The following is a 12,807-nucleotide window of genomic DNA, read 5'->3' on the forward strand; positions in this document are numbered from 1 at the left end:
ATGGCGCGGTATGAACCGTACGGATCCTCCCAACGTGTACGTGATGCAAGTGATGATATTCGGTGCTGTTTCTGTCGGAGTACAATGATTTATCCCTTTCCATTTGTTAGCCTAGATTATCCGCACACCCCTCACTCATTGAACCAACAGACAATCATTATTACAACAAAGTCTGCCGCGCATTATAAACGTGTTTTTACCGCTGCTAATAAAAGTTAATTTCCTAATCGTAGTTTTTTCCTCGCGAGTTAAGTGATTCGATTCCAAATCCGATTTCCTTTGTCCGCTGGTGCTTGGCTGTGTCCGCCGCGTATTCGCTACTCTGCTCGTCGTCGAGTTCTTCCGGGAAGACCTGTCGTTCCGGAGTCGAATACTCCAACAGGTTATGGGCCCCAGGGAGTAGCCCCAGTGCGATCGCATAAGGAAGATTTGAGGTTAAGTGTTTCCCCTCCCGGAGGAGGAAGAAATCGCGAGAAGTTGCTGCGCCCGTGAACGTGGCGAGAGCGAAGTTTGATTAGTGTGTGTGATAGCGGGGAGAAAAGCAGAACGGAAAAAGTTGACGTTCACTGCGAAGAGTGAAGAAGCCGTTTCGTTTTCCGTTGTGTTCCGGGCAAACGACGCTCGAAGAAAAGTGAGAAAAGAAGTACCGAGTCATCACAGCTCACGCAGCTCGTAGTTGTTTTGTTTACGTTTGTTCGGTCACCGGTTAGTGCGCGAAGTGAACGATGGTTGACGCGAGATTTGCTGTGCCAAAGTTAAATGGGCAAAACTGGCAGACGTGGAAAATACGTCTAGAAATGTTGCTCAGCCGTGAAGATCTTTGGTATACAGTGAAAGATCCAGTCCCGACGGAAGAAGAAGACCGCGATGAAGAGTGGTGTAGTGATGACAGAAAAGCGAAATCAACGATTGTTTTGCTGCTGGAAGATAGCCAGCTTCCTCTCGTTAAAAACAAAAAGTACGCGCGTGACGTTTTCGAAGCTTTGGCGAACTATCACCAGAAAACAAGTCGTTCGGTTCGGGTGTCGCTATTGAAGCGATTGTGTGCGATAAATTTAGTGGAAAACGGCGATCTTGAACAGCATCTCAGTGAGATTGACGAGCTGTTTGATCGTCTGGATGCCGCCGGCACGAAGCTGGATGCCGACACGAAGATTTGTATGTTTTTACGCAGTCTTCCCCCGTCGTTCGATGGGATTGTTTCCGTGCTCGACAGCAGGGCAGACGACGAGATTTCGATGGACATCGTCAAGGCGCGCTTGATGGATGAGTTTCAGCGTCGTCGGGAGCGAGACGGCCCTCCGACGAAACCCGAAAAGGCGATGCGGTCCCAGATGAGTCGCACGAAAGATCGTCAAGGAAAGGAAACCCGAACGTGTCATTATTGTAAGCAACCCGGCCACCTTCGTCGCAACTGCCGGAAGTATATCGCTTCCCAAAGAGAGGAGGCAACGAAGAAGGATAACGTGAAAGCGAAATCCGCCCACAACGAGGCGAAAAGTGTTGCGTTTACCGTCGGTAGTGATTTTTCGTCGTGGATAATCGACAGCGGAGCCAGCGCTCACATGACCTCCGATGAGTCGTTCTTTTCGTCGCTGAAGAAGTGTGAAGGTGGATGGATTACCCTCGCCGATGGAGAACGCACCCGGATCTTCGGTCAAGGAAGTGGTGTGTTGTATGGGGTCGACGACGAGGAGAACACAGTGAAGATAGAAATGAGTGAAGTGCAATACGTGCCCGGACTGGCATCAAGTTTGATTTCCGTGAGCCAGTTGGCACAGAAAGGCTTGAGTGTGGCATTTGGTAAAGATGACTGTAAGATTTCCAACCGGAGTGGTGAAGTAGTGGCAACCGGTAGCCGACGTAGCGGATTGTACCATCTGCGTCAGGGAGCGACTTCGTTGGCCGCTACTGTTGGTCAGCATTCGGAAAACTGTCGACACCAGTGGCATCGTCGTCTAGGCCACCGCGATTGGGCGGCGGTGGAGCGCCTGGTGAAAGACGATCTGGCGACCGGAATGAAGGTAAGCAAATGCAATTTGCAAATCGTTTGTGAATGTTGTGCTGAAGGGAAATCGGCCCGTGCTCCGTTTCCGCCGGTTGAAGAGCGAAAGTCTAGCCAAGTGCTGGACATTATCCACACCGATCTGTGTGGCCCCATGAAGGAAACGACTCCAAGTGGCAATCGGTACGTGATGCATCTGATTGATGATCACAGCCGGTTTACTGTGACGTATTTGCTTAAAAGCAAATCAGAAGCTGCGGGAAATATTAAAGATTTTGTGCGATGGGTGGAGAACATATTCGGACGAAAGCCCCGGGTCATCCGCTCTGACGGCGGCGGCGAATTCGATAACGCCGAGTTGCGATGTTTCTATAAGAAGGAGGGGATCGTGCCGCAATATACCACTCCGTATTCGCCGCAATCTAACGGAGTCGCGGAGCGGAAAAACCGCTCAATCACCGAGATGGCAACGTGCATGTTGCTAGATGCCGGTCTTGAAAAGCGATTTTGGGGAGAGGCCGTGCTGACGGCTACCTACCTCCAGAACCGACTACCGTCGAGGTCCATCCAGCGCACCCCATACGAGCTGTGGTGGGGACGAAAACCGGACCTAAGCCACGTAAGAGTGTTCGGGAGTGAAGCCTTCGTACATGTACCGTCGGTGAAGCGATCGAAAATGGAGAGTAAAGCTCGAAAGTTGACTCTGGTTGGGTACTCTATGGAGCACAAGGGGTACCGATTCGTCGATCGTGCCACCAACCAGATCACAGTGAGCCGAGATGTGCGATTCATCGAGCTCGGCAATGGTTCGTCTTCGGTGGAGTTCCCGGTTGTTCCTGAGGAGGAGGAGGAGCGCGTCGCCGGAGAGAAGAAGATCCTGCCGTTGAAGGGAAACGGTGAAGAATCAGTGGGTGTGAAAGCACCAAAAAGTGTCCGAAGAGATCGAAATGTACCGAATGACAATGACAGTGATCGAAGTATGTACGAGTCGCTAAGCGACGATGAAGAACTGAGAGATAATGAAGTGCGACGACCTGTAAGGAAGAACCGTGGTGTTGTGCCTCAGCATTTGAACGATTTCGTGCTGGACATTGCAGCAGGAAGTGCGGAATGTGTGCAAGAAGAACCGAACAGTGTGGAAGAAGCAAAACAGATGAATGTGTGGCGGGATGCGATGGCCGACGAACTCGAGTCGCATCGCCGAAACCAAACCTGGGAACTGGTATTACCACCGAAAGGACGCAAAGTGATCGGTTCAAAGTGGGTTTTTAAGGTGAAGAAAAACGAGTTGGGACAAGTTGTGAAGTGTAAAGCCCGCATTGTGGCGCAAGGTTACGCGCAGAAGTATGGAATTGATTTTGATCAAGTGTACGCTCCGGTAACTCAGCACGCAACATTCCGCACGTTCCTCGCTGTGGCCGCGAAGAAGGGACTTGCCGTTAAACACCTTGATGTTAAGACGGCCTATTTGAACGCGGAACTTGAAGAAGAGGTTTTTATGAGGCAACCACCGGGTTATGCAGTATCGGGTCAGGAGGAGTTTGTCTGCCGGCTAAAATGCAGCATTTACGGGCTGCGCCAGTCGGCCAGATGCTGGAACATAAAGCTGCAGGACGTTCTTGGCCGGCTTGGTTTCCAACAGTCAACCGCAGACCAGTGTCTGTTCATCAAAAAGGTACGTGGTAAAACTGTTTTTCTGTTGGTGTACGTTGACGATATGTTCGTCGCGTCAGCTGATGAAGGGGAGATCAAGCGTGTAGTTGATGCTCTCAACGGAGAATTCGAGCTAACTTGCTTGGGAGACGTGAGTCACTTCCTAGGCATGGAGGTGAAGCGCGAAGAAGGAGCTTTCAAGCTACGCTTGCTGGCATATATTGATCAGCTGATCGACCGATTCGGGATGGAACAGGCCAAACTGGCGAAGTCCCCTATGGACCCTGAGTATGTCAAGACCGTAGATACCAGCGATGAGCTTCAGAACCCTACGCAGTACAGAAGCTTAGTAGGTGGACTTCTCTACCTTTCCGTATGTGCCCGACCGGACATCGCTGCCAGCGCAGCTATACTAGGACGCAAGTTTGCCAAGCCCACAGAACGTGACTGGACGGCAGCCAAACGTGTACTGCGCTACCTCCGCGGAACGAAGGAGTACTATCTACATCTGAGAGCAGGTTCCGGTAGTGCATTGACTGGCTACAGTGACTCGGACTGGGCAGATGATGTAGAGACTCGCCGATCAACGTCAGGGTTTGTCTTCAAATACGGAGATGGAGCGATCGTTTGGGCTAGCAGACGTCAGACGTGCGTGACACTCAGCTCCATGGAAGCCGAGTATGTTGCGCTCTGTGAAGCAAGCCAGGATGCCATCTGGCTGAGACATCTCCTGCGCGATCTTGATGAGGAACAGAAGAAGCCAACGATTCTGAGAGAGGACAATCAGAGTTGTATAACTTTTGTGAAGACAGGCCGGTCAAGTCGAAAGTCAAAGCACATCGACACGAAGGAGCGTTTCGTGGAGGAGCTCTGCAACAGTGGACAGTTAACCCTGGAGTACTGCCCGACCGATATTATGGCTGCTGATGTCCTTACAAAGCCGCTTGGGCCGATTAAGCTCGAGCTATTCCGTGATATGCTCGGGGTTGCAATGTAAAGTGACTGAACATTGAGGAGGAGTGTCGGAGTACAATGATTTATCCCTTTCCATTTGTTAGCCTAGATTATCCGCACACCCCTCACTCATTGAACCAAGAGACAATCATTATTACAACAAAGTCTGCCGCGCATTATAAACGTGTTTTTACCGCTGCTAATAAAAGTTAATTTCCTAATCGTAGTTTTTCCTCGCGAGTTAAGTGATTCGATTCCAAATCCGATTTCCTTTGTCCGCTGGTGCTTGGCTGTGTCCGCCGCGTATTCGCTACTCTGCTCGTCGTCGAGTTCTTCCGGGAAGACCTGTCGTTCCGGAGTCGAATACTCCAACAGTTTCGTCTCCATCAATGGCACAGTTCATCAAAAACTTCAATGCGAAGGAGCTGGACGAAAAATATCCCGGCGTTGAACGAGCTGTCGTCAAACAGCATTACGTCGATGATTATTTCGACTGTGCAGATACCGAGGAAGCCGCCATCGAACTGGTTCAACGTGTGATCGAGGTGCACGATAAAGGTGGATTTAAACTGGTGAAGTTTTCGTCCAATTCGAAAGCCGTGTTGGATTCTCTCGATGCTGAAATTGTAGCGGAGAAGCAGAGTGATGTCCGTGTGCTCGGAATCAGGTGGGACCTGCAGTCCGATGAGTTTGTATTTCCGCTTAACTTCCCAAAACTGAACCAGCGATTCCGATCTGGCGAAGCGGTGCCAACGAAGCGAGAACTGTTGAAGTTTATGATGGGCATCTTTGATCCGCTGTGTTTGCTTAGTCCGATCACGATTCAGCTGAAACTCATATTTCAAGAGCTGTGGCGTCTACAGTCTGGATGGGACGACGAAATTCCTGACGGTCTGGTGCCACGATGGATAGAATGGCTGAACGAAACCGCAAGACTGGGAGAAATTCGATTGCCAAGGTATTATTACCCAGCGATTCCATCGTTTGGTGATGTCGAACTGCACGCTTTCTGTGACGCGAGCGATAAGGCTTATGCCTGCGTGGTCTACATGGTTCACCGTCGGAAGGGCAAATTACACGTTGCCCTAGTGTATGCGAAATCAAGAGTAGCGCCCCTGAAGTCGCAGACTGTTCCGCGACTAGAGCTACAAGGATGTGTCCTGGCAAGCCAGATGATAAGTGTGCTTCAAACGGAGATGATGGTGGACATTACCAAAGTGTACTTTTGGACCGATTCGAAGATCTGCCTAGGCTGGCTGAGCTCGAACCAGAAGCTGACGGCGTACGTCGGTGCTCGAGTGATGAAGATTAAAGAGAATGGTCATGGAGTTGATTTGTGGCACTGGATTCCGTCGCAGCTGAACGTGGCTGACTTGGCAACGAAGTTTTCAAAATTTGGCAACATGCAGGAATGGTTGCGAGGTCCAGATTTCCTCTATCGTGAAAATGCTCACTGGCCGGTTGATGAACCGCTACAGATGTCCTCTGCGGAGTTAGCGAATTTCCATAGCGAGCTAGAGTGCAAGGATATACCCATGGCCGATCCGCTGTGTTGCGCAGCGTTCGAAGAGAAAATACTTGATCTTCCTGACATTGCCAGATTCTCTGACTTCAACCGGCTGATCAGATCAACTGCGTACTATCTGAAAATGAGAAAGCTGTTAGTATTGCCGAGACACGAAAAACCTAAGCGACTGATGATAACCGTACGAGACATGGAAGATGCTAGAAGAGCTTGGTATGAGAAAGTACAGTCAGAGGTTTTCGGGGATGAACTGTGCAGCCTGAAGAAGTCAGGCTACGTGAAGAATGGCAGTCGCCTAAAAACTGTTGGGCAGAGGTGGACACACCACAACGCAGAACAGGGTCACCGAAGCGGAACGCGGAACCAGGATTTCGGTAGGAAAGAAACAACTACAACTTGACTACTGTACGCAACGAGAAAGCTTTAATAAACACGTCTGAACGGATTGAACATCACATTACGGATGAATGGTAAAACTTTCCATTCTCCCTTTCTTCGCTCACATTTGGCGCGCTCGCCGCCTGCCCTACTGGCGCATGCGTCGCAGCCTCATTCTCCAAATTCTACACATTCAGTGTTGCCGCTTTGCATACGAGGCACAATCATTGCTCACTCCAACACTCCTCCTCAATGTTGTCCTCGTACTCGTCCGCATCCTCTCTGCCTTTCTTGCCGGGTTGATCTCCTCCTGCTTCAAGCAACGTAATCAACCAACCGGCTGGGTCGGACTACTCGATTGCTCCTCCTGGATCGCCGAACTTCCCTCCAGTTATCAACATCCGAATCTGGGCTTCCACTGTTGGACTCCGTCACATGCAGCGGCTCCACTTCCTCGCTTGAAGTGTCCGCATCGAAGTATTCTTCTTCATCATCATCGGCTCTATTTGGCTTCATCTCCGAATACCAGCTCATTACACCGACTGGTGAACTTCTTCCCTTCGTTGTCTTCTTCTCGCCAATTATCGGCCACTGGCCCTCCACTTTCTTCTCAACCTTCGTTAGCTTCAGCCGATACAACGAACCCGACTTTTCTCCGATCACCACTTTCTTTCCGGATGCATCACAAATATCGCAACCATCCTTCTTAAATTTCACCGAAAAATCTTTTGCCGTCAGTCTGTCCACTGAAACGAGTCCACTCTTCAACGACGGAACGTACAACACATCGGTGAGCTTAATCTCCACTTTGCTTCCGTTTCCGTCCAAACCGTACACAACACCTTCGCCACAACCAGCGGCGGTAACCACTTTTCCGTTCGCTAACACTACACTCGGGCCATTCTCTTCTTTCAGCGACTTGAAAAAGTTCCTGTCGCTCGTCATGTGCCGACTTGCTCCACTGTCAATGTACCAGCACTTTCGCTGATCCACTCCCGCCATGAAGCACACACTGGCACCGCAATTTTCGTCCGTTGCTTGTCTCGCGTTTTGCCTCACACGCACTCTGTCGTCCGGTTTCTTCTTCTCTTCGCTTTCTCTTTCTAGCTCCTGCTTCGCTAGCATAAACGAACGACAGTTGCGACGCAAATGACCAGGCTTGTCGCAAAAGAAGCATCTTCTCACCGGTGCTCTATTGCCGAGTCCACCCACGCTTTGCACTACCGCACTTTTCAACGCTTTAGTTTCACATTGCATTTCACTTATTTCGCCGGATCGCTCTCTCCGACGCTCGAACTCATCGATCAGCTTCGATTTCACAAGCTGCATCGTGATGTCGGCATCGGCACGACTCTCTAGAGCCGTCACCAATGTTCCATATGAGTCGGGCAAGCTACGCAGGATCATCGCAATCCGCAGCGATTCCTCCAGCTGTTGGCCTGCATTCGTCAAACGGTCGAACAAATCGTCCAACACCACCAGATGACTCTCAAGGTCACCTTCTTCCGCGAGATTTAACGAGCACAGTTTCTTCAGCAAAGATACACGTGACGTTACCGTGTTCTTCTCGTGATAAGCACGCAACTGATCCCAAAACGCTTTCGCACTGTTCACGTTTTCACCAAACCGAACTGATTGTCTTCGATACACAATCCGATAGTGGCACGAGCTTTCCGATCGTCCTTCGTCCACTTATCGGTCACCACAGCCGGCCTTGCATCACCGACCACATACCACAGCTCCTCTCTGGTCAGGAGCATCTCCATCCGGAACTTCCATATTTGCCAGTTTTGGTTATTCAACCTGGCAAACGCAAACTTGTTCACATCCGCCATTTTGTCCACGCAAAATCACCACCGCGGAGAAACAACGCACACACACTCACACACGGCGTGATCACTTTCACTCTCTTGGAACCTTTTTCCTATGCAATCCAGAACCTTCCCTTCGGCACTGCTGGGCCAATAACCTGTTGGGCAGAGGTGGACACACCACAACGCAGAACAGGGTCACCGAAGCGGAACGCGGAACCAGGATTTCGGTAGGAAAGAAACAACTACAACTTGACTACTGTACGCAACGAGAAAGCTTTAATAAACACGTCTGAACGGATTGAACATCACATTACGGATGAATGGTAAAACTTTCCATTCTCCCTTTCTTCGCTCACATTTGGCGCGCTCGCCGCCTGCCCTACTGGCGCATGCGTCGCAGCCTCATTCTCCAAATTCTACACATTCAGTGTTGCCGCTTTGCATACGAGGCACAATCATTGCTCACTCCAACAAAAACATATTCGCCGTTTCTCCATAACGGGATCATCCGTATGCGAGGTCGCATTCAAGACAACAGCAAATCGTTCGAAGTGAACAATCCGGTGATTCTTCCGGATAACCATCCGTTTTCAACACTGTTGATTCGTGTGTACCACATTGCCAACGCTCACCAAGGTACGGAAACCATAATCAACAGCATCAAAGAACGCCATCGTATACTGAAAATTCGTTCGCAAGTCAAGAAGTATGCGATGTCCTGTGTGAAGTGTAAAGAGCTGAGAGCAAAACCTACCGTTCCCCAGATGGGAATGCTACCGCCGGAGCGAACAACACCGTTCGTGTATCCATTCACCTGTACCGGCATAGACTATTTCGGGCCGCTGTCTGTGAAGGTCGGCCGTCGTGTGGAAAAAAGATGGGTTGTACTGTTCACGTGTATGACGTCAAGAGCGGTACATCTGGAGGTGGTGCCATCCCTCGATACAAACAGCTGTATAATGGCAATACGATGCTTCATGTCCGTCCGTGGACTGCCGCAGTGCATCATGACCGACAACGGCACCAACTTCACCGGTGCTGATCAAGAAATCAAGACGCTTGTGAAGACATTGGACCAGCCGCAGATTGAGGAGTCACTGAGCGTCAGAGGTGTGGAATGGAAGTTCATACCCCCTGGTGCTCCCCATTTTGGAGGATGCTGGGAGCGACTAGTGCGTTCTGTTAAAACCGCGCTTCGTGCTATGTTACACGATCGACATCCCACAGACCTGGTGCTTCGGACAGCTTTGTGTGAGGCAATGAACACCGTCAACAATCGACCGTTGACACACGTTACTGATGACCCTCTGGATCCGGAACCACTGACGCCGAACATGCTGTTGTTAGGACGGAACAACGTGATCCAATTCGACCATGATTTCGATGAACGAGATCTAGATTGTCGTGCAGCCTACAAGCATTCCCAGATTTATGCGGATCGTTTTTGGCGTAGGTGGGTAGCAGATTATCGTCCGGAGCTGATCCGGAGTCGCAAATGGCCCGACAACAGGATGTACCATGAGTTTAAGGTTGGTGACTTGGTGATGCTGGTAGACGAGACTTTGCATCGTGGCAACTGGCCAAAAGGCGTAGTAGAGCGAGTTTACCGGGGCCCTGACGACAAGATAAGAACAGTGGACGTCCGAACATCGAAGTCAACGTACAAGAGACCGGTCAGCAAGATTGTATTGTTGAATCCCATCAGCTCGAAGTCTGGCCCGGAGAATGTTGCGAACATTATGAGCAACGCAAATATTTTACTCGGGTACCGCAGGCACCCGACGCCGAACTTGTCGTCGCAGCCACGTGAGCAGGTTGCCGTGGCAACGGCGCACCCGCGATCGTAGCAAGCGGGAAAAAATTCAAACTGAAAATCAGAAGTGAAAAAAATATTCGAGAAGAAGGAAGCATTTTTGTGTAGCAAGGAAGCAATTGTAAAACGTTTTTAAAATAGTTAATAAAATTAGTTTAATAGTCAGTTTAAATGAGTTTTTAGTTCATATTTACGCCAATTAGTTATCCGAGTGGGATTGAGTGGTTTGTTCCGTGGAAGTGTTTCGCTTGAGTCACGTGTTTGAAGTGCTGCATATCGTGGAACCTGGCTGGAGCCAAAACTGGTGCTCCTCTCCCCCAAAAAGCAGTTACTTCTGTCCGTCTTCAGGTGAGCCTACTGTCGGTCGATTCCGAACGAGCCACGCTGTAACATTTGGTCCTTCTGTCCGTCTACAGGTGAGCCTACTGTCGGTCGATTCCGAACGAGCCACGCTGTAACATTTGGTCCTTCTGTCCGTCTACAGGTGAGCCTACTGTCGGTCGATTCCGAACGAGCCACGCTGTAACATTTGGTCCTTCTGTCCGTCTACAGGTGAGCCTACTGTCGGTCGATTCCGAACGAGCCACGCTGTAACAAAAATTGTAATAAATCCAAGTTTTTTTTTATTTTATTTTATTTTCATTTGATTGTTTCTTTGATCATACTTTCTCAAGACGCATGTCATGCTCCTCCATTGTACTGCCTTCGACGCCTACATCATCGAGGTACCAATACGCACCCTCGCAATCTGCCAACATTTCGTCCATTGTACGCTGGAATATTTCCGGGGCTGAAACCAGCCCGAAAGGCAATCTTTTGAATCGGTATAAACCGCGATGTGTGATGAAGGTCGTTATATCCTTAGACTCATCATCAAGTTCCAGAAGAAAGAAAGCATCTTTCACATCAAGCACGCTCCATATCTTGCCTTTTCCTATTTTCGTGATAATGTCATCAATTACAGGCATTGGATGGCGCTCACGGACTACCGCCTGATTTACACGCCTCAAATCCACACATAGACGAATGGTTCCGTTTGCTTTATTGGCGACAACTAGGGGTGATACCCAAGACGCCGGTCCGCTTTTTATCTCAATGATGTCTCTTGCTAGAAGCTCATCCAGCTTGGCGTTGACAGCACCTTCCAAAGGAATGGGAATTCGACGCACGGGTTGAAAAATCGGAACCGCTTCCGGATTCATAACGATGTGAACTTTGATTCCTGGAATTTTGGGATACGGTACAGGACATGTCGTTTCACTGTCAACAACTTGGTCAACTTCCACACCAATTTTCAGAATTCCAAGCTGCTTAGATGTCAGATCTCCGAGTAAGTTTCGTTGTCCATTCAATGTAACAAAGAATTCCGCATTGGTTGACCGTTTACCAACTTCGACGAGTGCTTTAAACGTGCCCAAAATGTCCAAGGGTTTCTTGCTGCCATAGGCTTTGAGTATTTTCTCACTGCCCTTGACACATTCGGTTACGTGAACTTGTTGCCGCTTCAGTTCGTCCCAAGTCTTTGCTGTTATCAAATTGACGTCCGAACCTGAGTCAACTAACATTTCGACCGCAACTCCGCCGATTTTGCAATCGAATGCATTCGTGTTGTTACCGGCATAGAATGTGTAATATACCTTTTTCTCTGGTTCATCTGCCACCGGCTCTTGTGGCGGGTCCAGGTTTTCAATCACTTGAACTTTCTTCACCGGTCCGGTCGAAGGTCGAGGACTTGGACGCTTTCGACATACCTTTTCGAAATGTCCACTGCTTTGACATCTACGACATGTTCTTCCTCTAGCGGGGCAGGTTGGACTCCTCGATGTATGCCCAACTAAACCGCAAGCGAAGCACCTGGTTGACATCTCTCTGTCGGTTCTGATCGGTCGTGTTAGAAAATGATTTTCAATACGATCAGGTTTGCGTTCGAATTTTGCTCTATCAGCTGCGTGTACCTTGTAAACTTCAGCAGGACGATCACGATTTTCAGCAACACCCATCTCCTTCTCCTGGTTCCTGACACTTTCAAGTGATGCTCCCAACGCTTCTATGTCGGAAAGAGATTGATCCTTTTCGAGAATTCTGCGGCGCAACTCTTGAGATGCGCATCCTTCGACGATGACGTCGATCAACATCATCTCCTCGATGCTGGTTCTAACGTCGGCTGCATACTTTTCGAGTCCGCATTCCATTAGCTGTTGTCTCAATCGAAGTACGTAATGGGCGAAACGTTCGTTTGGCAGTTGTCTGATATTTCGTAGCTTATGGCGTTCCAGCACATCTTGCTTACGTGGCTTGAAGTACTGGTCCAAACGGTCGATTGCTACATCGTACCAAGGTTTCTGCATCACCACCAATGGAAACTCATCAGTTCCATCTAGAGTTCGAAACACCTTTTGGAGCTGCGGGCCACCAAAGTGTAACATTTTTGCCCGCATAAGCTTTTGGTCGGTGATCTCATACGAATCGAAATAGTATTGCAAAGAACCTTTCCATTCTTGCCACTCCTTTGCAAGCTTCGAACCTTCAATTTGCTCACAACGGAACATAGGAATTGGGCGACTTTCGTCCATCTGCAAGCACAAACAAAAATCTCAAATTTATTCTTTTTATTTTTTATTTTTTTTCTAATTTACATTTTTGTTTTCAACGACCACTTCTAATG

The sequence above is a fragment of the Aedes aegypti genome, chromosome 2 (genome assembly GCF_002204515.2).
Source record: "Aedes aegypti strain LVP_AGWG chromosome 2, AaegL5.0 Primary Assembly, whole genome shotgun sequence".
Taxonomy (NCBI): domain Eukaryota; kingdom Metazoa; phylum Arthropoda; class Insecta; order Diptera; family Culicidae; genus Aedes; species Aedes aegypti.